Source organism: Polyergus mexicanus, unplaced genomic scaffold (genome assembly GCF_030449975.1).
Source record: "Polyergus mexicanus isolate NDT 795.1 unplaced genomic scaffold, iyPolMexi1.0 SCAF_6, whole genome shotgun sequence".
Taxonomy (NCBI): domain Eukaryota; kingdom Metazoa; phylum Arthropoda; class Insecta; order Hymenoptera; family Formicidae; genus Polyergus; species Polyergus mexicanus.
The window spans coordinates 1186428-1211962 of record NW_027223326.1 but is presented as its reverse complement, the minus strand read 5'-3'; the positions used below and the strand labels follow the sequence as shown (position 1 = coordinate 1211962).

Genomic DNA, 25535 nt, shown 5'->3' with positions numbered 1-25535 from the left:
CTAGTCAATTTACTAACGACTAACGACTTATCGTAGAACGAGCCTAAGAGATATCAAACGCGATCATCCCGTACAATTATTACAATTAGCGATTGTTGCTTCTTTAATCGAACGACAGCTATTAATAATAAGTTTCATTTGATTTGATTTTTTCAAATAAACGTTAAATTCCCGCGATGCGCGAATAATATAATCCATACGTTGACATTAATATACAAGAAAAACAAAAACAGAATACATATTTAACGTATTGTTGTAAGTACGATGTGTACATATATTTGACGATAGCGAATGGAATGTGTCAACAGAGCGGTCGGCGCTCGGCTGTGTACTTGAGGTAACCCAACCTTGTTATCATTCGCACGGCGAACGTTGTATAGGTCGCGTAGGCAGCTTCGTAGCTCTTCTCCTCTGAACGCGATCGTGACAATTACATATATCGAAATATGTTAAACGCGATCACTACGATCTCTACGATTACTACAACTAGTAATTAACGACTCCGGTATCGAAGCCAACGAATCCCTTTGATCAGACTCTATTCGAAGCAGGTATTTTGCGTGATTTATACTCATCTAAAGTTGAAATAATACATTGATTCCGCGAGATTATTACGTACATATTTGTATCGCCTTCGTAAAGAATAGTAAATTTTCGTTAGCTGCACGCGTAATAATATAATTCGTATCGCAATATTTATCAATCATATATATCATAAATTCAACGTTTGTACGTAGTCGTATTTGGTTAGAACGCATATTTCACGAGGCTTCGGCGCTTCGGTCAAAATCTGTACAAGTTCTACTCTAACCTCGTCGATCTTCGAATGTCGCAACTCGCGGGTATCCATCTCTAGTTTTAATTTACATATTTGTATCACTTATGCGTATAATGCGGGATAACGAGTTTGCTCTAAAATACGTATGTATATTATTTGTTATCGGGTGGCATCGCTCACGAGCCGCTACGACCATTATAATTCTCGCGTCGCTTTCTCGTTGCGCCAAGTAATATAAAATACGCGTTCGGGAGTGCCGTGTAAAGTGTCGCGCGATCGTCTTTAATCGTCTTTCCACGAATATCGGGAGTGCTACGAAGGAGGAGCAGTGACGTAGACGAGCGTGAGAGGAGGAGCGCGGGCCCGGGGTGGCATCGGGCGATAGCGGAACAACCACGGGGTATGTAAATACAATTTATACAATTTATTTCATTTCCTACTTATAAAATTACTCGCTTACCTCCGCGAAATTTATTTTACATTATCGTATACTCTATATTTTATTTTTAAATTTTCTTTTAAAATATTCATATACTCTAAATTTTTATAATAATTGATAATTATTACGTAATAGAAATTTTTATATAGATAATTATTTAGATTTGGAAAAATTATATCGAATTATCGCAAATTTTTATTATCTCTTCCCTTAAAAAAAAAAAAAAAAAAAAGTAAATTCATCGCTTAATAAAAATCCTTATAAGGTTCGTGAATTATCGGATTATTCGGCGGATTGTATACTTTCTATTATGCATATAAAATATTTCAGATACTTTATTTTAAAGTTCTCTTAAAATATTTTTATAATAAAATATTTCTGATAATTGATATTTTTTTATATACAGGGTGAGTATTTTTAATCTCAATCACTCTGTATAGAGATTTTTGTATAGATAATTATTTATAGATTTAGAAAGATTATATGAAATTGTAGTAAATTTTACTTGTCCCTTCCTTTTAAAGAAGCTCGCTGCTTAATAAAAAGCCTTATAATATTATAATTATATTCATATACAATTATATGTAATATTATTGATAACATATGTAACGTATATAATTATATATTGGATCGTCGGATTATTCGCCGGTTGTCTATGGGCGTTTCTTCGAACGTCGAGAACAAACGGGCAAGTGTCACTCGTAACTCAGCTGATCGTTTTACAAGACTTTCACGACGACCACGCGCGTGTCACGCTTTCGTACGATCGCGCGATTCTCGCGGTGTATTTCGTTCGCGGTTTCCGCCGGTTGGTGACGATTCAAAAGGGCTACTAGACGCGCGGTAGAACACTGGCTGTGTTTTGCGGTTACGCGATTACAGCTGACTTCATTCTCGCGGTGCGTAAACGACCGCACGAAGAACGTGGAGCGCGACCGATGTTTGCGGTGTATCCCATCACCAGTAGGTACGTTCCAAAGTATCGAGTTTCTATATTTATTCACGTCGAAGAGTGTACTCCTATCGGTCGATACTTTATTCAAGAATAGAGCGTCACAGAGAAATGTATAGGTTTAGAGATGAAAGAAATTTTTAGAAACTTGCAATGAGAAAAATAAAACGAATTAATCAAAAACTGTGAAAAGATAATTTTATTTTTTTACCGAGGAATCAGTTTTTCGAGAAAAATTTTTATTCGAAAGTCATTGAAAAATTATTAATTTTTAGAAACTTTTAATAACATACGAGTATGTATGTTTCCTGATTCTAAAATAAACACGCGTTGATTTATTCGATATTCGCAAACGATCATCGGAGAACGATACGACGCGTTTCTTTTTCAAAATGATCGTACGTAATGCCCATATGTAATAATCATACGAGAGCGCACACATTCCGCGCTCGACGACTTCGTGTCCTCTTTAAAATACGATAACGCCGAACATACGCATGTTCTCGCGCGAATAGAGGGGAGAGACGAAGGATGTAGGGAACGGAAGTAGAGAAGTTTCGAGGGTTGACGAGAGGGTGAGGATTATGGCGAGATTGACGAAACGTGTGGAGAAGTGGAATCTCCGAGATGGATCATCATGTTCCTTCTTCCCGCTTCGATCTTACGAGCTGTTCGTGGAACGGCTAATTAACGACGCGCCGCTCTGTAGTTTACAGGGGGTGTGAAGATTAATTTGTTATGGTCGGTGCTTCCTTTATGTATGAAACAGTTGATTCTCTGATTGATCTTGGCCATAATGTTATAGCTGGCTAGATATGAGGATCGGTGATTCATTTGTGAGCTGCGATGTATTATAATGTGTAATTATAAATGTTTTATAGTTTTCTCATATATTAACGTACCTATTATTGATAGTTTCATTTTTGAAAATTGTATCTAAATCTAAAATATATTAAAGTATATAAATATTAATTTAACTAATAATAATGAATTATATTCTAAAAATTTTTGATTCAATTAATCATATAAATAAAATTTCAAGCATTTCTTCCTTTCATAATTAATTTCAAGTGTCATATTTTTAATTATTGCATCTTTAGGATACAGAAAAATATCTTTTTTTTTTTTTTTTTATCAAATATTGAAGTTTATAGACCAGATTTTTTTTTTTTTTTCCCCTTATGATATATTTACTCTAATATTGGATTTTTATGTCACGGTAATAATTAAAAAAAAAAAAATAATAAAGATTGTTACGATGATTAAATAATTATTATTAATAATATTTAAATATTAATATTTTATATTTTATAAAATATTATTAAGTATTTTATTAAAAAAATTAAATTATTTTCTAAAATATTATAAAACATTTATACTCGTATAAGAGACTTTTTATATTTATTATATTTTATAAAAGTTTATGTTTATACATTGACTTAAAGTTCTTTTAGGATTTTCGAAAATATAATTTTTGTTATTAAATATCTTTTTAAAAGGAACGCGAAGAAAAAATTTAATTGCATATAATAATTATTTGAAATATTTATCATAGGCATTTCCCTATATATGGTACACGCATAATATATATATACATAATTTGAATATTCTGTATTTTACAGATCAACGTGCTTGTGTACTACAATTCCGCTCTTGCGCATCGTATCGGTGAGTAAAAATTCTTTTAAAATAAGCGCATTTATGAATATTAAATTTATTGAGCTTTCGGCGCTTTAATGCGATCTGGAAACTAAATCCCACGTGGTCGAAATATCGCGCAACCTGGTCCTGCGCACATATGTAGAGCCTGAGATAGTTTGGAGCGTATAATAGCGTGAGTAACGTCGAAACTAAGACTGCGTTACGGCCAAAAGGCTAGCAAAAATGAAGGAGCCCGGAGATAGGTTGGGCCCTTGTCCGCGTGCGTGATTAGAAAGAAGGGATTCCTGGCTCGCTCGGTTTCTCTCGCGCATTCTTACGTAGCCGTAACGATAATCGATTGGCCACGAGCCGTCATGGAGGCGAAGGGAATCGATGACCTACGGGCAGCAGAATCCGCGGCCGCTTCTTCTTCACGTTTAGGATCGTATCCCATTGCCTATGTTTTCCGTTTACGGTATTAATTCGTCGATGGCGTGACCGATGTAAACTCGTTTGTACCTCGTAGTTTAACGGAAATATCGATGGACTTGCGCGATCTCTGATTCTAGCCAGTTGCGTAATAATTTAGATACATTATATAGTAAGTTATGTTATCTGGTTAGGCTCCTCTCTTTCTAACTCTCTTTTGAATTCGAGTGCACTAACCTTAATTGGATACGCATCAATAATGTTCCATACACATTATGAAAATGAGATTAATAAAAAAAAAATTGAAGTATATTTAAAAATTAAAATATTTTGAAACAAAGGTGGAATTTTCATATTCGTTGAAATGAAACGCTGCGCAGAATTAGAAGATTCGTCCGACGACGAAATTTCAAGGAGACTTTCGAGAGAATACAATATATCGTATACTCTATCTTGAAGGGTTAAAGGTTGGATGGAAACGGTGCTGGACGCGATGTTAGATTGTCCGCGCGGTCGGTGAACCAGAATGAGTTTGACGTGGTCGCGCGCTCCAAGGGGGCTCGTGTACCTGGTGACGACTGTATGTCACCGGTGACATGACAAAGAGGGTGGGAGACGAACGGTATCGCGACGCGCACGTGCAGTGATTATTTCTCATTTTGTCGCGCAGCGTGCGGTCCCTTGTAGATCGCGCGCGATCTTAGGCTACGATCGTCGGCCGGCGCCGCTAATGATCGTAATGGGCACGTTGCCTCTATACGTAGACGAGACGAGGGAAGGGCGCCGTGCCCGTTTTGCTTGGTCGTGGCTGGCTCGTAGCAGCCGAGAATGGAACAACATAATGGCGAGATATTAATGACCGCCGCCGCGATATTGCAACGTCGATAGCGCGCGTAAGAAACGCGCCTAATATTCCAAGATTGCCGTTTCATCGATAGTCGCGAACCCTAAACGCCGGGGTCGCCGTCATATGTGTAATTTTACCTGCGTTTTCTCTCATCAAATTCATCTAATCTTCGTTCTTTCTCGTCGATTCGATAAACGCGCACTGTAACATATTCCTTAGGTTCTCTCTCCTTAAGTTTTTTAATGTAAATTAATGAATCTTTAAAAGAAAGCGTATCTAATTTATATTTACGCATGTTTCATTTGGAAAATTGGAATCATCCTATGTATTTTCAATAATACGTAGAAGAAGGTAGAAGATGCATCCTTTTCACCTTGTAATCTATAACGATGAAATATATATTGTGTATTTTGAGGAAAAGGGTGGGAGGGAGAGACACGAATGATGTTTAATATTGAATATTCGCGATAAATATGAGGATATAAGCGAACATAGCGATATAAAGAATCGAAGAGCATAACTCATCACATTGCCGTTATTCAATTGAAAAGTCGGGGTGTCGAAATCGGAAACGTACGATTAATTCCCAAATAATTTAACTCGTCGTCAATTGAGAAATCGTGCAAGATAGTGTTTCGATAGTCCGTTTACCTTCCGTTCTCACGTACGATAAGATACTCGCGCGAAAAGCAACGCTTGTATTCGAAAGAGCGTATTTTTCTGCGCTAATATCTTGGGGAAAATGTGAGATGAGACGGCGTGTATATTATCCATCATCCCGTCGAGGACAATGATGTTTAACGGCTCGTCGATTCCACGGAAACGTCGACGCGGTAGGTAATAAATTTTAACGCGTTTAAATGCGGAAATTAATGCGGGATTGTTTCCGCGTATCGGCGGAGAGACGTAGTCGCGTTTTAAGTGCGCGCGTTTTAACGGCCGATGTTACGACGTCGCCGCGTGCGCGAATTGTTGGATCGAATTAAATTAATTCGTACGATCGCGCCGTCATCCGAAACGCGCGAATTGGCGAGCTCGTCTTTGTGCCGTCGTCGTCGTCGTCGTTGATCGAAAAATTCTGCTCGCCATTATTCCGCGCACTCTCTCACACTTTCCCGCCAATTAAACTGTCGTCGCCTTTGTAAGTGGTCACTCTTTACCGCGGTGCAATTAACCATTTTTCTATACATATTATTTATTAAATATCGTTAATTCGAATGCGATTGACAATTTCTGCCTGATAACGTCGTCGAAAATTGCCAGCTTATCTACGCGAGAAACTCTGCACGATAAAATATGAATTAATTAAAACGTTTCAGTGTATGGGAGATATTTTGTAAAAAAAAAAAAAAAAAATTCACTCTCATTATTTATTATCGAGCAATACAACATTTGAATACAGGAGCATGAATTAAATTAAATTGCTAAAAATCTTTTTAAAAACCATAAGAATGATTGTTATTTTATATCGATTATTCATGTCTGTTTTTCAGATTGATCGCTCTTCTCGCACTTTTTATCTTATCTATGTAGCATTAAATGTTATTCTTTCATTTTTTTTTTCTCTTTTTATTCTTACATCTCATTACGCTTTAATCTTACGACGAATATCTCAACTATAACGCTCTCGACGCGAGCAGCGACCCGTTGTTATCCTCCTCTGTTATTCGCGGTTGCGCGAATGCGGCCGATAAATAACACGGTCTGCTCCTTTTTTTACACGAATTCTCTCACGATCCCGCGGCTGCTCGCTAGCAGCATTATACATTAAACAACATCACGTATCTCGGTTACTTCATCGCACGTGTCTCCTTCTCCAGCTCTCGAAACTGCCCCGTGTAAATCATACGCGCGACAACGCGACTGCGAGCGAGCGGAACGCGCGTACATAAGGCCCGTAGGCCGGGCCTTAATTAGACGATGAAACGACGATACGCGTCTCGATGTTGGAATCGCCTCTAATTCGTCCGTGTAACTTCATTATTTTCAATGACCGCGATCTCTTGGAAAAATCAGCAGAATCGCTCGCAAAAACACTTAGAATGGGAAAGAGAATAATTTTATCAATTATTTATTTCAAAAATTTTCACCTTCTTCGTATATTATTAATTTAATATTATTTTATGTTAATAACTATATTACTGTTTTATTTATTTTTTTATATTATTGTATAATTATTATATTACTTATTGTATAATTATTTTATTAATGCATTTTTTTCTTTCCAATCTCTATCTTGAAGTTTCAATAATTATTGCAGTTCAGATAATGCAGTTTCGATAATTATTTCAATAATTGTTGCAATTATTGTATCAACATATAAGTACTTAAAATATAAAAATTATTAAGTAAATTATAAAATTATAAAGATATTTATAAGATACAGTATTTTCTTATATACCGTATAACTAATGATTTACAATACGTAATGGATATTTATAAATTTGATATTTATCGCAGCTGTATATTAAACGGACCGAGCATCCTGTTATCATCAGAGGTAGCTTAGCGCGAGTTAAAAAGCCGTGAGATATAAGTACGACTTCGAGACACGCGGCACGCAACTCGGAAATGACCATTTTTCGTTTTACGGCTGCAAGCGTTAAAACGTAAATTATATTATTTACGAGCCGTCTTGGTGAATCGATGACGTTTGACGTTCGAGTTCTCGTCGAATGCCTGGTAGGCAGGCAGGCAGGCAGGCCAATTAAGTAATCCGCGACGTTTAAAGCCGACGATGATACCGGTCAACAGGTGTTTTAGTCTTAGCGAGCGTTCGTTCGCTCGAAATCGCCGGCATTCAATAAAACATTCTTGGGATCTTGATATCTCGTACGGCGCGCATTTACGGGCGTGCAAAATCAGTTCCCTGGTGGATTGCTATATGCCGTTAATCCACGAGCATCGTAGAACAGCAGTTTACTTTGAAACGAATTAATTTGCATTTTGTAATACAGATTTTTCTATAATCAATTTTTTATTAAAACGTTACTTAATATATTTCACGCAATTTTATTCACGTAATAATTTATTTCGCTAGTTTATCTTTTTTTTTTATGAAAGCCAAACTTTTTGCATTTTTCAATAAATACTTGTACATATATTTTGAAGATCAAAAATACAAATAGATGAAACGATTCATATGTAAGTAAAACGATATATATATACGATATATATTCAAATTGATTATCGAGAAAAAAATGTTTTTATATGTTACCATTATTTAATATCGAAATATCGGTAGTCATTTTTATTTCATCGGATGGAAGACCAACTTGCTCTCGCGATTGCAACGCGACGTCAATTCCTGAAAAATCATCTGGTAAACAAGAGAATATAAGAGTGTCTCTCGGGAACCGGGAAAGTCTACTCGTGAGAAAACGTGGTTCGATGAATTCTCGGCGTGTTGAGCTCGTAAACAGTTGGTTGGGACACGTCCTCGCGATTCGTCACGTCTTGGGCTTCCGTTTTACGGAAGATTGTGTCGGAAATTGGGCCCCTGAGACTGATTAACGTGTGAACGATCGCCTGTCCGTTTACTAACGAGAAATGCTCCGATTGTGCAATTTCTATTGAGACTTGGTAGGTTTTTATAAGAAATAAAAAGGATATTGATGCACTTTTTTTCATGTCACATTAATGTTCAAGTCTGGAAATCGAGCCTTTTTCCAAAAGTATATTTGTCTACACAATTTTATATGTATTGGAAAATCTATATTATTCTTTTTTCCTTAGTTTTTAAATATTTTTTAAAAATTATTAAGTTATGCAAGAAATTTTTTTAAATTTCTATGCGTTTTGTTACGGCTCTAGATGGTGTCCAGATTGCATCTTTTTGCATTCAAAAAAAATATATTAATTCTGGAATGGTCTGATAAGGTTCGTAGAAATAGAAGAAAAAAATTCTGAAAATTTAAAATCAAATACTATTTAGATTTGTGTAATAGATCCAAACACAAGATAGATAGTGCATGGTATAATACAATCAAACATATTTATCGTCTTAAAATTCGAGCCGATCTTTGCGAGTATCCGCAGTTACAGTCACATAGTATAGTGGAATGACATCGGTCAAACGGATACATTCACGAGGGGGATAACGCGTGCGTTTCCCGAAACCGGGAGACACGACGGAGAGCGGCCGTCAGTGTCGAATTCGTAATTGGAATGTCGCGAGGGAGCGCGTGGTTCATCCGGAGGGGGAGGGGGTTGCAACCGGAGAGACATCGAAACTGGGGGAATCCTCGAGCAAAGTAAGGGACCGAAAATAAATGTGGTCGGCATGCGAGACATTTGTGTGCATCTCCCCTGATATAATGTCGATATATACCGAGGAAAGAGGAGCGGGATGGGAGGGGGGGGGGAGGAGGGAGAACTAGCGGGGCGACGGTGATGCCCGTCGGCGACTCGTTTACATATTGGTAAGCTCTGCGGGCTTTCGGATCCGTAAAGCGATAGATGCGATGCGACGATACCGCGGCGCCGGACCCCGGGTATTCCCTCCTAAGTTTCTCGATGGCGGGGGCGAGAGTAGAATACGATGGGGGAGGGGGGAGTAGAGCAAAGAACTATACGCGAGGTTGGTGGTGAGGACGGCAGGGGCAGATCTCGGACGAATAGTGCGAAGATCGGACCATTGTTTGCCTTCTGACAGCGATAAGTTCACAATAAAGTTACATTCGCTTCCAAGTAAGTTCCTGTCCTCTCTCTCTCTCTCTCTCCTTTACGGTTCAGCCACTTCCTCTCACCCATCCCGTCTTTTCTCTCGAACCCCTTCCCGCGCATCCCTTTCGCGCCGCGGGAGCTTCCTCTCTTCTGCGGACACGTGGGGGGCTTCTTCGGGGGAATCGTGGTATACTCGCTGGCGATAACCATAACTCACTATACACCCGCGCCATCGTGTCCCTCCCTTCCCCCCCCCTCTCTCTCTCTCTCTCTCTCTCTCTCTCTCTCTCTCTTTCTCTCTCCCTTTCCTGCTCTCTTTGCGTTGTTCCTCCTGTTTCGCTCTTCTCGTCCTCGTACAGATTCGCCGTATTCTCTATATCGCTTTCTTCGTCTTCTCTCTTTGCTTTTTTGCCGTCTCTTTCCCCCTTCGTTCTTCGATTGTTCTGTCGCGTCGGCCACGGGTTATTCCGCAATTGTTTTCGATCTTTCTTGCTCTTGTTGCGGTTGCAGCGGAGAATTTCGCGTGCCTTCCGTTACCGCGTACTTTACCGGGATTTCTTCTCTTCTTCCCTCCCTCCCTTTCTTTTTTTCGTTCTTCATTCCTTTCTCCTTGTTGTCCGGCACTCCAATCGGCATCTATTTCTCGGTTTGTCGCATCTTTTTTTCCCCAACTTTCTCTCCTTTCGCTTTCCTTGCGCTTTCTTTTATTCTTGAGAGGGGAATGGATGTCGAAAATGAAATAAAATTGATGATTACCCTTTCACCTGTCACTGACTGATCCGACTCGTTCGTCGATTCCTTTTCGTCGCAATCCTTCATTCTATTTCTCCGTAACATATTTTTTTACGATTTTTTTTGTTTTTGTTTTTGCATCGCTTCTCAAATATTTTGGCCATCGTATATAACGATGACTGTAAGTTTCTTTATTCCGGCTGCTTTATTCCGCGCACCGAAGGCGATACGATACGCGGACGATGGCCGCGGCTCCCCGTCGAGATAATCGCCTTTAATGCCTGTCATTTGTCACACTTTGCGTTTTGCGGCTGCAATGATGAGCGGCTGAGAACATTTTATCGAGACTTTTCAAACTATCGATTCGATAAGATTTTTATTTATTATTAATTAAATTTTCCTTTATATGTATATCGTTAGATATATGTATATCGTTTTCAATGCGTTGGGATTTTCTAATGATAATTTAAAAGGAAATATTTTAAAAATCAAAACTCTGAAAATATTATACTTATTATTTATTTTATTAAGCAGTTTACTTTTTAATTATTTCCTTTGATTTAATTTTTTATCAATTTTAATCATTTTGGTCTTTTTTTTTTTTTTTTTTTTTTTTTAGAGATATTTATTTATTTAAATCAAATGATTTTATAAGCTATTAATATTCCAAGATGAAACACTTTTGCGATATGATCTTAAGAATCAAGATCTTATAGAAATTATTTTTAGAGTGACTAAAAGAGATTATAAGAGAGAGAGAGAGAGAGAGAAGCTAAAGTGGAACTTTTTGATACGCAAGATGCATCGCGATAGTTGACGCTTAACGCGTAATACACGGATAGCTAATATCGCTCCATTAGGCCCAATTAAACAGACAGTTAAATACACATTCCGAGCATAGTAGCACGCGCTTATGCTCGATGATACGAGCTGCTGCCATTAGGATACAGTTACCGCAAGATATTGGTAATCTAAACATATTAAAGCCAACTCATCGCATGACATTAAATTCCTAGATATTCTCCTCGCAATTTTTTTCCGCATTCTATTGCATATTAAATCATTAATTGATAATAAATATCTATGTTCTGATGCACAGTTAGGAAATTATTATTACTTCTCGAGGTTTTCAAAACTAAATATATAAGTATATATATATATATATATATATATATATTTTAAGAATATATATTTTTTTAAATATGTTTTTATTTATTATTTTATTTATTTTAATGAAAAAGAATTAAATTCCCTGATTTAAAAAGAGCTGCAGCAATCACGAGAATCGATTCATAGAAAGATCGTTAAGTCTACCGTACGATTCCTTCGAGGCCCGAAAGCTCGCTGTCCCGGTGAATTATTACTGTAGATAAGTATATCAATGGTCGGATAAGACTTGCAACGGGGAAGGAAACTGAGCCGCTAAACGCACCATCGAGCCGAGAATGGCCTGATAACCGTTATTATTACTTATCGTCTTTCGAATAACGCGATTCTCATTCATCGGGCGAGTCGAGCAGTTTCGAAGATTGATCGAAGATGGAGAAATCTTCAAAAAAAAAAAATGGACATATTTTGGAATTAGAAAAATACTAATTAATAATTAAAACATATTGGAATTCTAAACGCTATTTCGGATGACTACGAATTTGTTCTTTTTAAGATAAAGTACATTTTTTAAATGTAGTATTTTCTAGGCCTGTGTTTTTTTAGTGTCACATCATTCTTACTTTCTGCGAATCTCTAAAAATTAATTGTTATTTTAGTATTCGTTAATGAGCATTTAAAGAGAGATGGTCACGAGAGCTTCGAGTTGACAGATCCGTATTCTTAATAACGTGTTTTTTTTTCTTTCTTTTTGCGTGCGTTTCGCGCGTGCGGACTTGCCAATCTTCGTCCATAAAATATTTTTAGCCGGCTCGTGGCGATTTCACAATCCCCGATAAAGACGTCGCGCGTGGAAGCCCCGTCGCCGACGAGAGAGAAGGAGAGAGAGAGAAAAAAAGAGATAGTTTGGTGGTGTATTCGGAGAAACGCGGGGCCATTCGTGGGAATAATATAAGACGGGCTCGCATCTGCGCGAGTTATGACGGAGCGAGCCATTAAGTGGCCGTGTTTATTTTTAGAGGGAACCGGGAGAGCCTTAGAGAGCGCAAAGTGGAACTTCTAATTGTTCTCGTTAGCGCTCAGCTCGCATCTGTCTGAACCCGTGAACCCAGGACGACGACGGACGACGACGGCGGGGCCCTCGCGCGGGACGGGAGGGGTCCGCGAGGGTAAGGGGGACGATGATGTCAGGACTGACCGGTGGTCGCACTGAACGGACGGTCTCTCTTGGCCGAATAAAAAAATGGAGAATCACAATAAAACGAACGAAGCGACGAGCGATCGAGAAGCGTGGCGGAGCGGGTTACGGGAACTAAAAACGCATTCCGGGCCGCGTTTCGCGGACTGCAGGCGAAAACAGATGCCCTGGGCGGGATTAGCATAAATGAGGCTAAAGCCGAAAGTTAATGTCCCGCGTAACGATCTGTCCCGGATTGTGGGTACACCGTGTGGGTACGTCGTATTGCCCTCGCGCTTTATTGTTATTCATTGGGATCCCGCCTATGGAAATTAATTCCACGTTTATACACGCTGCTTATTCTCCGTTTCTCTATCGTTCTCTTTTCGTCCCTTGTTGTGCCGCCCTCGTCGCGTGATACGTGCCACATTCGCCTTCATGATCATTTCAGGAACGATGTAAACAGATCCGGCCATTCGTAAGAAATATTCATATACTGTGTGATTTTTGATAAAACTTTGCGGATACATAAATTAAAAAAAATTGTATTTTTCTTTTAATTAGAAATATTGTTTTTATTTTATTTGGAAATATGTTTAGTCTTTATTTTATTACTTTAATAGTTCTTATTATAAATTATTATATTTTATAAAAATATTTCGATGCTTTCAAAAATATATTTCTAAAAGTAAGAATTGTAACATTCTAAAATATAAAGTTTTATTTAATTCAAGTCCATGACCCAAAAATCAAAATAAAATTGAATGTCCAGTAGCTACCTGTGAAATAGAAATTTATGTGACAGCTGTCAGATTAATAGAGAGATGGGGAATCGCGGAAATTAAAGAGTCTGTACATGTTTACATATACAATAACGGCTGATGAATAGGATGGAAAGCAGTTTTGGAATAAAGTAAAAAGACGATTATCATTTTAAATGTATATGGATATATAGAAAAATTCTTTCTTTTAACTTCGGAAAGTATTGTCACAAGATACGATACATACATGAAAATTGATCAAATACAATTGAACGATAATTATTTGGATAAACATTGAAATTAATTTATTCGCCTAATATTTTAAAATAATTTATTATGTTTAATAGATAAATATTCGAAGAGATCTTTAGAGATTTAAAAAAAAAAAAAAAAAAAATAGTTCGTATAATTATTCAGCCAAATTGTGATACTAAATAACGCCAAACTCTGATGCTAAAATGGGATGTGTAGGCGAGGATAAACTTCTCTCGCGGTATATAAACGATAACGATTTTGCGCGGTAGTAGATGCTTTACGCGGGTGAAAAATACGAGCGAACGATCCGGGGGGCGAATACGGCAGTCCCTTTAACGAAAAGCTCGGCTGACACGTTGTTGCTGCGACGAGGCAGCGACATAATATGAATAAACTCCGGCACTTTTCGCATACGCGCGGTCCGGGAAGGGAGAGAAAAAAAAACGGATTTTCTATTTACGATGACCATTTGGATTTCGTATGCCAGCCGGGCTGAGGGGCGACTCGTCGTCGGTGATTTTGCCAGCTTTATAGTAAATTTCCCCGCATAAAGGCAGCGTGGCACCCCTCTCGGCTTTATGCCATTATTACGTATGCAAGTGTGACTGGAGAGTTCTACCCCAATAGAGAATGAAACGGTACGTACGTTCCGTGTTCCGTTGTGCCGAATATTTTCCGGGTCATAGTTGACCGCTGTGCGGAGACAAACCGGTGGTCGATAAACATTATTAGGTATATACAGGATTAGTATTTTTTTTATAAGTAACGTGTAAAAGGAACTTGCTTCCTATGTGTGTGCGTCAGGTATATTTCACCTGATGCACAGTCGCGTGACAAAGCATGAGGCAAATCAAAAATTTGAAATTATATGAATTTTTTTTTCTTTTTTTTTTTTTACGTAATACGCGAATGTGATATATCGAAATATATAAGGTAAATTTTATGAAAAAAATATTAATATGGAATATAAAATATTATTTTTTAATGAGATTTTCTTGTAACTGCATTTTTAATTATGCTTCCACCGGAAATTTTCAGCATTCTTTGATCCCGTGGATAAATTTATTTTTACTCTATATATTTGTGTAATTTTATAATATAGATAAAACATATTAATTACAGATGCATTATGTACAAACGCAGCTGCATTACAATTACAGTTATATATTAAAATGCAAGCGTGTGTTGAAGTTTCTTAAAATAATTTTTTTTTTATTTTCTTTGAAATTATATACAGGTGAAATTACAAGGATTTTTCGTATTTAACTTTGTATTTTAAATATAACGAATTTTGCAAAAATAAAATTACTAGATCTCTTTGCATTAAAATTGACAAAAATTAAACGATAAGTTTAATTAATTGCGAAAGTTGATCTCGGAGCGTTACGAAAAGGCGATCGATTAATGGCCACGGTCGGTTTCGCCCTGCTCTAATTTCTTTGTGCCCCATTGAATATTTTACACGAGGAGCACTTTGTACCGAGGATACCGCGCGCCCTTCGTAGGACCCATCCGACGAGTGACCTGACCTTGTCGCAGGGTCCCGAGGAGCTTGTCATTGTGTTTTGGGCGTGCTCTAATCCGCGTTGACGCGTTCAACCGAGCGTTTATCGAACCGCGAAAGAAAGAGAAAGAGAGAGAGAGAGAGAGAGAGAGAGAGAGAGAGAGAAAGAGAGCAAAAGAGAATCGGCAAGTATTTCACACGGCCGTTGCGAGTATTCATAAGTTGGAAACGCTAACACAACGAAATATGCTAAGTTAGAGAATAGTTTGTCAAAGTAAATGAAATTTCCATGATTACCAGACTCTATTGTCTATATCGTTACTACTGATCCATTAGGACAAACTAACGTGCTTATAAATAAATCTTGTCATTTATTTAGAATGTTTTAAATTTTAAATAAAATTCAAAACGTTCTATACGTAATATAAAATTTTTTCAAATAAGATGAAAGGGGGAATATATAATTATAAAAAATATATTATGCGCATTTCGAGATATATATCGATAAGATTAAATCGGTAGGTCTTGTTTTAGGAATTATGCTGAGAGATTTGCATTCTTATATTTTTATTTGAAAAATGTTTGAAATATTCCAACTTTGCGCATATACGAAAACAATAGATACTTCAATAATTTCAATTTGATTAAATCTACAGTAGCGATCGATTGAAAACTCACCGGAAACCGGTAGTATTAATGTAAACGTATTCTAATAGAAAAATTAAACAAAACCAGGATCGGCGGCGTTGATGCTATCGTAAATGCCGGCGCGTAAGTGGATGAGCCGGCGGACGACGTTTAACAAGTAGTCACGACCTTTGAAGAAAAAACCTGCCGAGGTAGGGGAGATTTTCATCTACGTCGCGGGCGGATGACGGCAGGTGATAAAGCTTCGACTTTACGATAGTGGTCTCGAAGACGAGAAGGAAAGGAGCAAGGGTACGGTTCCCTCGCTCGCCTTCTATACAGATCGTTCTACTCGTCTCGAGTATCGCGCGATTTATGCCTTAAAAGTCAAACGCGTCGAGAGACTAAAGTTGCACATGTCCGTATGTCAAAAATTTATATGAAAAGATGTATTGGTATAGAATTTTGAGTAATTATAATCTCGTAATAATAACTGACGAGATGTAGATAATTGTATTGAAAGTACTTGAATCTTGTGATTTATTTATTTTCATTTTAATTTATAATAATAATTTCTAATATATCTAGTTGTTTTTGTTAAATTTATTATATTTATTGAGATATAAAATATATACATGGCAAAAAGAAGTTTAGAAAAGTTCTAGCCTTATGATATTGAACGGATTAATAAAATGCAACGACCATGCTGAGTTCTCTCCTTTTATGACACGGGTCTTGTAACGGATGATCTGGTAACACTCGCTCGCCGCGCCGGGTTCGACGATGCGTTACGCGGCCGACAAAAAAAAAAAAAAAAAATGTCCGAGTAGGATAACGACGTTCAATGGTCGCGTCCGTTCACGGTCGCGGATTCAGAGTCCTGTATCAGTATCGGCGGCAGATTTATCGCCTCGGGGAAAATGACTCGCTCGCTCTCTCGCATCTAGACGCGAGCGAGCGTATCGTAATCTTCGAGTCGATGAAGATAACCCTGGTTCGCATCGATACCGAACCCCGATGAAATTGACACATCCATCTATCACCCGGCATATGCATGGCATGCCATGGGAAAGAGCCGGCGTGGCGCGACGTCGCGGGACTGACCATGCATAATTCACCGTATCTCCGTCCAACGGTTCGAAATCCTGAATAATAAAGAGTGGGCTCGGAGCATTTTTTCGGTCAAACCCCGCGGTATCATCCACGGGGTGGGGTTCCTCCGCGCATCCTGCATTTCGTCGGGATATCTCCAACTGATGACGGGGAGAAGGAAAGAGAGTGAGAATATCGTCCTCTACGATATCGCTACGTATTCGTGACGGACGCGTTCGGAACACAAGAACGAGAATATTTTTCACGGAGATATTTTTGGATTATTTACATTCTGAAACAGTTTCTGAAAATTATGATTTTTCTTTTTCCTGCACAGAACTAGTATTACCAATTCTTAATACGTGAAATTGAAAGATATCATGGGAGAACACATTCTCCTCAAATTATTTCCTTAAAATATGATTCTCCTAAGACATTTTTTTTTTTATATATATATTAATTTGAAAAATATTCCGCTAAAATCGCGCTCGAAATAAAATATAAAAGTATGTAAAAATTATTATAATTATATATACTCTCTGTTTTTTCGAAGAGGAAAGTATCTCGTTCTAGATCGCCAAGTGAGAGTCCAGGGCGCATAAATGTTTTGGCGCGCGATCGATGCCGGCCGGGCGCTGCGAAATAATTTACAACGCGTCCCGCGGCTCCTATCGATGGCATCGACGTGCGAGATCGTGGACGGCTGGACGCGCAGAGACAGCACCGAGGTCATTTCCGTCGAGGCGGCGAACGCGAAGGGTCGATGGTTTAAGGCAAAGGACGATGACAGAGAGAGAGAGAGAGAGAGAGAGAGAGAGAGAGAGAGAGAGAGAGAGAGAGTCCCTTACCGACAATGGCGATCGGTTCGGGTTACGGGGACCGGCAGGGCGAGCCGAAGTGCACGGCATCCAATATGCAATAAACATACGGGGCTTTGACGTATTTAATAGTAACGTGGTCGTATAATGCTTGACATGCATGGAAGCTTTTATGGGGATGCGTATCTCGGCGCACCAGCCGTGTCTCTCTCTCTCTCTCTCTCTCTCTCTCTCTCTCTCTTTCTCTCTCGGACGACGTAAAGAACCCGAGGATACTCGGGGCTACCACCCGGATATCCAATATTGCGCCGCGAATTAGTCGGTTGAGAATCGCTGTTTCCCTCGCCCCATTCCCGCCGGAGAAGTGTAGCCGGCGGTTAATTGCGTGTCCAAGCTCGAGGAAGGATCCTTAGGCTGTCACGGGGCTCTCGACGGGTCCGCTTCTCGCTCTCTCGCGAGGCCCAAATGCGGGATGTGTCCGTTCGTGAAATCGTGGACTTCTGGAAAATTACGAGTCTCGGTGACGATGGCGAAATTATTCGGATTAAGAATTCGGAAAGCGCGACTCGCACGTGCTTACGCGAAACTGTCATGTCGGAAAGTCTTGAAATTCGCGATTGCTCCCTTTGAGAAATTTTTGAGATTCTGGTCGCGATTAAGATTTCTAAAGGTACGATACTACGGGAACCGATAACTATTAAAATTGCGACTGTTCCAAGATATTATATCTTTTGGGACCTTGGGATTTCTAAAAATATTATTTTGCGAAATTGCGAATCTTGAAATGAAATTCTATTTCTTATTTTATTCTTCGAGTATTAAGTTTTTATATCGTATATAATTTTATTATATAATTGAAATATTAAAATGACTTTAATTTTATTAATAGAGTTATTTTATTTTTATACAAATTATGAAAATATGCATGCTAATAATGCATAGCTATTATGATACGCAATACTCGAATAAGCACTGCAGTGTAACGTATTCTTGACTAATGACGATCCTCGTCATATTGCCGCAACCGTCGCTGACGGATTACGAGACCCCACGTGTTCCGTACATATTCGCATAGGATGAATTATCGGATAACCATCGGACATGGCGTAAATCATCACATTTATGCTGTCAAGAAACTAATCATGGATATGCCTGTTGTTTCAAAATAACTACAGAAAAGTTGAACTTTTTTTTTTTTTTTTTAATAGATCGCGAAAAGTTTGAATTAAATTTTTAATCGTTTCATTAAAAAAAAAAAAAAAAAAAAAAAAAAAAAAAAAAAAAAAATCAATTTACAAATGAAAATATAAAAAACCAAGAAAATAATTTTTGGATACAAAATTATTTTTTTACTACTTATTAATGTAGCATTTATAATGCTAAATTTAATCCTATAGTTATATACTAATTTATTACTAATTATTTTTACTTAATAATTATAAACTTTTAGGATAATTATAAATTCATAATAATAATGTTAAACCCTTCGATAGTTATAACTGTAAAGGATTACATACGCGTAAAACTGTCATTGCTGAGAAAAGTATCTTTCGTCGTTATACGATTTTTCACGCGATGATCACGCGACCTCGAATGAGTCGGCGAGCATGGAAACGCAAGACAGACGAAAGAAAGGAGAGAAATAAGGGATAGAACGAATGAACGTCGTTCGAACGGTGTTTCAATCTTCGTAATGACCGCTCGCTTCGTGGCCGTGCACCGAGAGACAGAGCGGATGCTAATAACAGGGAAACTCCATAGTGTCCGTAGATAGTGCTCATTCAGAGATACTTTCTTTCGCGTTCACGTTTGTTCGCGAACGGAAGGTGGGAGAAAGAGAGACAAGGGATTGTTCGAGTAGGGACGTTTGGCGAGTCGGTCTGAGGTTGGAACGGAGAGGAGAGAGAGAGAGGAGACGAAAGTCGGGTATACAATGGCCCGTGTCATCGCGCGAAGACACGTACGTAATGCTCGATTTAAATGCGACGAAGAGAGAAAGAAAGAGCGGCCGCGGAGGAGAAAGAGAAGGGTTACGGGGGTGGGGGGGGGGAAGGGAGATTCCGAGAGAGGTTGCGGTGGATGAACAATGAAACGCCGCAACGTCACTATATCTCCGATACCCCCTTCGGTATCATCCCGAATGTTCTGCCTCGTCCTCTTGTTTCCTTCTTGGTAGCCTATCCGCGTGTCTCTCTCGCGGGTTATATTTTAAACGTTTGTAAAACTTGGTAATAAACGCGGTGGGTTGAAAACACGACCGCCATCGCGACGACGAACGAGGCCATGAGGACGATAACGACGACGATGAGAAATAGAGAGGAAGAGAAAGAGAGAGAGAGAGAGAGAGAGAGAGAGAGAGAGAGAGAGAGAGAGAAAGATAGCGATAGCTCATCGGGGATGGTACGCGGGGGTAGAGACCGGGCCACTGAGGGCCGGGGCAACAATTACACAGAGTGCGCTGCCGCGGAGCCCTTTCAGCCTCTCTCTCACCGGAGATGATGGATTTGTTGTCTTCGTGGTCTCTCTGGCACATTGTACATCCACCGGACCGTGCCACTGTGCGGTTACTTGCCGCCATCTCCCGTCCTCCCCCTTTTCTGCCTGTCTCTCTCTCGCACTTTCGTATAATTCCCACGTTATAGAGAACCGTTATTGGGGGAAAACGGACGCGTGCGTAAATAGCGATGAACGTAGAGCAATGAGAAGAGAATTGGGGGACGATGAAAATTAGCGGATAGTATCATCATCAGTTACCACACAGACTAGCTTTTAGCAACTTGTCTTCTTTTCTTTTTTATTAATTCCGAAGCAATATTTGAACATAGTTGAAAATATATTTATCAAGATTCATATAATTATTTAATTACAAAAATATTTGCGCGAATTGCAAATATAATAAGAAGAATTTTTTTTTTCTTTTACCTTCATATGTTGCAAGATATTTATTATTCAATCTTTAATACTGAATTATGGTTTCAATTTTTTAGGGACAAGAAAAAGAGCCATCAATAATTCTTTATTAAAAATTTGAATATTTATAGTAAATTAATGGATTATTTTTTTATTATATATTTAAATTTTTTAAATTTGGTAATACGTAAACAGAAGTATACGTATATAATAATAAAAAAAGAAATTAATATATTTCATATTGCAAATTTGTATTTTGAAATAATTACACAACGAATATAAGTAGTCGTGTAATTGACGATAGCGAAAATCAAAGTTGATTGCCTCGATGATCTCTTATCGATATCGATCACGTTGCGACGTCATTGTTTCGATGAAATAGTGCTCCGTTACCCATCGGCTTGCAAAATATCTATGTTAGATCGGAATTTACGACACGACCGGCATATTTTATTAGCACAGGACGGGCATCCTTCGCGACATGTTTATATGACCGGACCGGAAGAAGAGAATCAAAAGTGAGATGAGACGGTGAGCGATTTCGGTATAATATTAGACCAAAAAAAGTTGACCATGCGTCAGTATAGGATTAAAAAAGTGACGGAATCTCTCGTCTAGATAAGCTGCGACAAAAGTAGGTAGAATTCCATCCTCGTAGCCGACTAGGGAAAAAAAAAAAAAAAAAAAAAAAAACGGCAGAAGGGATTCGAGAAAAGGAGTAAAGCCCACCGAATTAACGACGCGAGTTTTGATTTGCGAAACTGACGTTGCTCGTCTGTAACTGCGTTCCTGCGAAAAAAGGAATGTAAACTTTTTCCACACGACGAAGCCTCTCCGAGTCATTGCGAGATGTTGCGAACGAATCGGTACATTTTTTTACGAAGATGAAACGATCAAAGTCGCATGGAATATATTATATGAATACTTAGCGATATATTTAAATATTTAATAGTTATACTTTGTTTCGTATTTATATGGAGTAATGCAATAAAAAAAACTATGAGAATTAAATAATTAATAATATACTCGACAATACCTTTTGAAAATTAAATTCCATCAAACATATATCATCAATTTTTGCACTAAACTTTTTATATCCAGAAAATAATATAGAAATAAATATATTTTTAAATTATTCTAATTATTTTCTTTAATAAATATGAAAAAGAGAGTTAGCTTTGATTTTTTTTTCAATTAATCAGACTTTTTATGTAAGATTATCGAGATATCATATAATATCTTGCCTTTTTGCCAATTCGAGAAATGTAACTTGCAAATAACGCGACGAAGATCGCTCCTAGTAGCACATCTCTCAAATGAGTACGATCAGCGTTCAATCGAGGGAGACAGAGATACAAGAGCTCGCCTTGGATACATTTAGCGCTCTGGGCGTTAAAGGGTCATCGTCGGGCTGATTACACGAATGCGGGGCAAAGCCGATGGGAAGCGAACCGCGAAGTGGCCGGAGACCGGGCCGTTCCTCTTCTTCCGCTAGTGATCGACGATGATGGCCCATGGGTATTCGAGGTTGGAGGTCAGCCGCGTCGAAATATACCGCGAGCCGCTGGGTGAGCCACGAGGGTAAGACCTCGGTGCCCTGTGCAGAGGTCCGGGTCTCCGATTAAGAGGTTCCTTCTTATAGTCGCGCGCCACGCGAGAGAGGATCTCGTCGTCTCCCCGTTTTGTCTCCTCGCGCGCCTCTTCTCTTCTCTTCTCTCGCTTCGCATCTCTTCTCTCTCTCTCTCTCTCTCGTCACCCAGACGGCGTGGCTGCGAGATAGACGTTTCTTCCTTCGCTCGTAGCTCGGATTATTAAGTGTAGAGTTATTTCTGTATAACGTACCTATTTGCCTTTTGTTCTTTGCGTACGATTCTCTCTCTCTCTCTTCTTCTTTCGAGAATAAGTTGTTCGAATTGCAAGTTGTTGTGAACTTGGAAGGTATCGACTAGCAAACAAACGTGGTTCTGCATCTTTTCAAAAATAATATTAGTGATTTATAATTTATGACATTAGCGATACAATATCGAGAATTTATCATTCTTTTTTTAAATATTAATATTTGTGTGACTTTAAATTGAGTTTTACTTGAGGTGAAGATATATCGTATCATCGTATTGTGATTTCGTAAGTCACAATATCACATCGAAAGATGAACAGTTATATTATTTAGCATTATATTATAAAACATAAAATTACGAATCTTATATTTTTGAATATTTCCGGACTGCATCAGAGAAGGGATCTTTGCTGGTATCGCTGATTCTTGGTATCATATTTAAATATACTTGTATATCTCTAGATATTTCGGAACGGCGCGTGTTTTATGAAAAGAAATATTTAATTTACTCTCATCGTGTCACTGGTAGTTTCCATATGTTTTTTAAATGTATTATCGCAGAGTATATTTTTATTAATTATTTAATTCTCATATAGTTTTTTTGTCGCATTACTCGATTTATCATTTAGATATGAAAGGAGTGTCACTATTAAATATTTAAAAATCGATAAAGATTCACGTATATTTCATGTGACTTTGATTGTTTCATTTCGCACAAGAAGATTTACGTTAAAAAAAAAAAGACGCGATTCGCGTTCGCCAGGAGATACCGTAAATCGGCATAAATCGACGAGGATTTTACGTAAGGGATCGGCGGAGGATCGGTGTAAGGATGGGTTTATACTATCCATGCGTCGGTCGCAACGACGATTCTACGCCAGGGTTGAGACAGAGAGATCGTTCTCCTCTCTTCTTCCTCTCTCTTTATTCTTCTTCGTCCGGCACAAAGCCCAGACTTCTCGTCCTCCTCTCCTCGTCCATTCTCTTTTCTTCCGCGGAACAACGGATGGGCATCCTCCAGAGGCGGGGGAGGCTGGGCAAGCTTCGGAGATAGATGGCAGACTTTCGTGGTGCGCGCCCACGTAGCAGCAATGTAAGTCATGCTTCTTTATGGGGCGGCCCGTGACCCCGCTACTTGTAAACCGACTAAAGATTCAGAAATAGCCGCGGCACGGGGGCTCCCCATCTTCGCGTTCTTTCCTCCTCGCTTTATCCCGGCTCGTCGTTCGCGCATACCTGCTCTCGATCCCCTCCTCGTTGTCTTTTCTTTACCCACCTCTATGTTTCTTTCCGTCGACCGATTCGACGACACTGCCGGCCAATATCGTATTTACCGCAATACGATCCAGACGACATAGAGGGAGGTTCTTCTACATCGCAAGTACGCTTTATTTTTCTCCGAATCCCTGCTCGTCAACGACACACGATGATCGCGATCTCGCCAGTCCTTTTCTTATCGCGAAAATCCATTTAAACTATGGTCGCGCATTCTTCTCGCGGTCGTGGTCTCTCGAACATTGATCGATTTCCCGCATGGCACGGCGACGAGCAGACGAGGAGGAAAAGGATTGTCCGCGCGGCGCGTCGATCCAACTCCTTACAATAGGCTTATTATGTCGCGGCGCTTTCCAGCCAGGCAGCGGCCGATTCAAAGCATCTGTCGATAGTCGTCGTCGCGGAATCTATATATATATATATATATACACACATACATCGAAATATAATAATATTACCGGGCGCGCGTTATCTGAAAGAGAAAGAAAGAGAGAGAGAGAGAGAGAGGGAGCGCTCGCACCGATGCGTGATCAATCATATCTCGCGGAGAAAGGCATCTATCCTTGGATGGTCGGAGCGGAGACTATTCAGCGCTTATTTATCGCGTCCAGAACGTGTGCGTTGTTGCTTGCACGTTGCCGGAAACGTTGGCAGAAAACAACCACGAGAGACAACCGCACGAGTTTGTCGCGCGAGTGTCTCGATGAAAGAGCCAAGACAGCAACGCGCGACGTAGAGACGCGCGATCCGTTACGACTTCTCTTCGTCTTTGCGAGATCATCTTGAAGAACGTTGTTCCGAATCACGGTGGTGCCTTCCTGGCGGCTCGTAAATCGTCATGTATCAAAGCAAAACAGTTATCTAAATATTGTATCGCGGCTTAGGGGAAAGGCGGGAATGCGATTGCATGTACTTTGTTTATCTTTCAACTGGATGTGACATATGTGACACTTGAAATTAATAGATGTAAAAAAAGAGAGAGAGAGAGAGAGAGAAATTGGTCTTGGACTTTATTTCACAAATGCGTTAATCATGAGAGATGCAGAAATGTTGTAATTTTTTTAACGTAAAATTACATGACATAAGTGAAGATTAAGCGAAACTTATTTTAAGGACACGATTTATCAGAAAGCCAAATTAATCGAAAATTACTACTACTACTACTACTTGTTTATATTTATTTACCATTTTATTTATATTTAAAGAATATTAATTTTAACTATTTCAATTAATTTTATCAGTTTGTGTTTTTAGTTTATAAAATATTTGAAAAGATTTCAATCAAAGAGTGGACGACTATTTGTAAAAAAAACAAGCGAAAGGGGATTATACAAAAATAACCGTCTGTAGCTGACTAGTGTATATTTTTTTGAAAGGTTCTTTATATAGATTACATTTTAACTATTTTGAGTGGCTTAAAATCGGTAACTGCACAAGGTGTTGTAAGAATACCTGATACGAGTATCGTTCAACGATCTCGTCGAAAAAGCCAGGTGAGCATCGCCGATTCATTGTCATAGTATATGCAATGTCAGCAGGTTTCTGCGGTGTCTTTTCTGCGAACTATATGTCACCGGAGTAGATTGAACGATATCGAATTTCCTCTCCTATGTATCGATCATCGAGCAACCAACTATTCCAACTGGCACACCGCGGCATCTCGATTGCGACGAAAAAGATTCATATATT

The 25535-nt window shown here is 38.8% G+C and overlaps 1 protein-coding gene across 3 annotated transcripts in view; it reads left to right on the top strand.

Moving 5' to 3' along the window:
* Nucleotides 1-738: 738 nt before the first annotated feature.
* Nucleotides 739-25535, top strand: part of Svp (steroid receptor seven-up, isoforms B/C) — a 197527-nt gene continuing 172730 nt past the window's right edge. For 2 of the 3 annotated variants that reach the window (XM_070297039.1, XM_070297037.1), the window contains exons 1-2: nucleotides 739-1178; nucleotides 3792-3837. The gene's annotated coding sequence lies outside the window, so the exon portion shown is untranslated. Of the gene's footprint in view, nucleotides 1179-3791; nucleotides 3838-25535 lie in introns of those variants that run through there. The other variant, XM_070297038.1, reaches the window with a different exon arrangement.